The sequence below is a fragment of the Fukomys damarensis genome, unplaced genomic scaffold (genome assembly GCF_012274545.1).
Source record: "Fukomys damarensis isolate Sample0158 unplaced genomic scaffold, DMR_v1.0_HiC HiC_scaffold_15, whole genome shotgun sequence".
Taxonomy (NCBI): Eukaryota; Metazoa; Chordata; class Mammalia; order Rodentia; family Bathyergidae; genus Fukomys; species Fukomys damarensis.
The window spans coordinates 55,926,411-55,928,852 of NW_022900927.1; the positions used below are offsets into that span (position 1 = coordinate 55,926,411).

Below are 2,442 nucleotides of genomic sequence, written 5' to 3' on the forward strand. Positions count from 1 at the left end.
CCCCAAATTCAGAGCACCGGGTCCTGGCTGGCGGTTGGAAGTGCTGTTGCAGAGGGCCCAGCTCTGCCTTCGAGCCTCTTTCTGTGGATGTTGAACAACTGCGGGGAGATTAACATCACAGGTGAAATTCAAGAAGTTGGTTGGACTGGTGGTGGCCCATGCCTGTAATCCCAGTACCCTGAGAGGCTGAGGCAGGGGGATTGCAGTGAGGCCCCATTTCAGAAACAAAGGGGATGTAGCTCCCTGCGAAGGCCCTGACCCCAGCCCTTCTCCCCAGAAAAGAAGGTGTATCTCATAGTATGAAGCACTGGTTAAAGACAGGCAAGGGACACGCGTTAGAAAGCAAATGCAAATCCAAATGTCTTCAGAAACAAACTGAATTCTAAATCACAGCACATCCATCTAGTGGAATATTATAAGTGTACTAGAATGGGATAGCCCTCTGTGTAACTATGAAATGAAACACATAAGGTGTGATCGAAAACTAAGGTGAATGCTTAAGTTAAAACAATTACAACAAAAGACGCGTGGCCATTAAACTTGTTCAAAATACTCCCCCTTGCTTTGGACACGTTTATCTCAGCATCACTCATGCCACTTTGGAAGCAGCTCTGGAAGTCCTCTTTCATGACTTCAGTTGTGCTCTCATGGCTGCCTCGACGTCCTGAATCCGTTCAACACATTTGCCCTTTCGTGGTCATCTGGACTTTGGGGAAGAGCCGGAAGTCCCCCGGTGCCAGATCCAGTGGATAAGGTGGATGAGGACGCACCGACATGTTTTTACAAGCCTGCCTTTCCGGTGGAGAGCGCTCAGCAGTGTTCGCTGTGTTTTTAATCACACTTTGTAAGGCTGCTCACAAAAGAGGACTTCAGAACTGCTTCAGAAAGTATCAAGAATCATAAGAGTGCGCAGAGAGGAGGAGTATTTTTGAGAGGGACTAATGGCCATGTGTCTTTTACTATAAAAAACGTTTTAAACTTAAACACCCTTGGGGCCAGGGATTTAGCTCAGGTGTTCCGCTGGATGCCTCACAAGCACCAGGACCTGAGTTTGATCCCTGATACCAAAAAAACAAACAAACAAAAAAAACCCCTGTATTTTGATCATACCCTGTATAATTACATGATAAAAGCAACGAGCAGAATAATATATATGCTATTCCCCCATTTGGGCAAAAACAATATATATTTATACACCCACATATATGGTCACATATACATATTTCTGGGAGGATAAACAAAAACTACAGAAATAAATAGTGAAAAAAATGAAGCCAGGATAGGGAAACGAGGTAGCTAGACAGTGAAATGGAAGAGATTTGTTTTTGACCGTGTATGCCTATTAAAATTGAGTGTACTGTGGGGAATACATTAAGTATTTGGAAGCAAAAAATGTTTTTGCATAAAGAGGGTAAACTTTTCAAAGCCAACTTAAGAAGAGTCCGGGAAGCTAGTCCTAAAGCGGTTCAAAAAATTAAATAAAAACTTTTAAAATATGCCCTCTCCCTCCAGCAGGCCTAGGTAGTTAGTTTTTCAGATAAGTTCTCCCGAAACAGAGAGGAGAGACACCACATGTTATGGGACAGGTGTGATAGACATTTTAGCTAGGGCGGCCAGAGAAGGCCAAGTGATAAGGCAACATCTCATTCCAGGGTATCCAGAAATGAAGATATGTGGAAATTTTAGTCAGAACAGCAAGCCAAGGGCCCTGAGGCAGGAACATTGTAGGAATGTTCTAGAAAGATCAAGGAGGCCATGTTCTCAGAAGGCCAACTGGAGACAAAGTCTGAGACATCTCAGAAGACCAGATCATATAGTACTTTTAAGGCCTGTTTAAGAACTTTGGCTTTAACTGTGAGGAAAAAACAAAGATATAAAAATTTTTGAGCAAAGGAGTAGCATGATTTGCCTTTTCACTTAGAGAGAGAAAAAAAAATTCCTACCTCACAACATATGCCAACATCAATATCAGAGACGATAAAGCCCCAAATGGGGGGGGACTTTGAAATGGTTAGAAGAAAATGAAAGAAGATCATTACGGCCATAAAAAACAAGTCAAGAAAGTAAGTCACAAAGACATAAACTAGAAAAGTTTGACATTAAAAAACGTAAACTTCTGATACAAAAAGAAACAATAAAATGAAAGGATAAACCACAGTTCCAGCTTTAAAAAATCATATGGGTAAACTTCACAAACAATACTGAAAAACAAAATAAATAAGCAAACAAATAGCAAGTCATAGAAAATTATAGGTAGTAAGATTCTCTTTGTGTAAACTTTTAAAATATTTTTTAAGCTGGGTGTGGTGGCGCACGCCTGTAATCCCAGCTCTTGGGAGGCTGAGGCAGGAGGATCCCTGTGAGTTCGAGACCAGCCTGGGCTACATAGTGAATTCCAGGTCAGTCTCAACTACATAGTGAGACCCTGTGTCAAAAAACCAA

At 41.7% G+C, this 2,442-nt stretch overlaps 1 protein-coding gene and 1 long non-coding RNA gene across 5 annotated transcripts in view; one reads left to right on the forward strand and one right to left on the reverse strand.

The window, feature by feature from the left end:
• The window catches only part of Tmcc3 (transmembrane and coiled-coil domain family 3), a 250,785-nt gene that overhangs the window by 61,615 nt on the left and 186,728 nt on the right, over nucleotides 1-2,442 (reverse strand). The gene's annotated exons all lie outside the window — the stretch shown is intronic.
• Nucleotides 43-2,442, forward strand: part of LOC104865608 — a 9,218-nt gene continuing 6,818 nt past the window's right edge. The window contains exon 1 of the long non-coding RNA XR_781224.1: nucleotides 43-121. This is a non-coding gene — a long non-coding RNA (uncharacterized LOC104865608). The remainder of the gene's footprint in view (nucleotides 122-2,442) is intronic.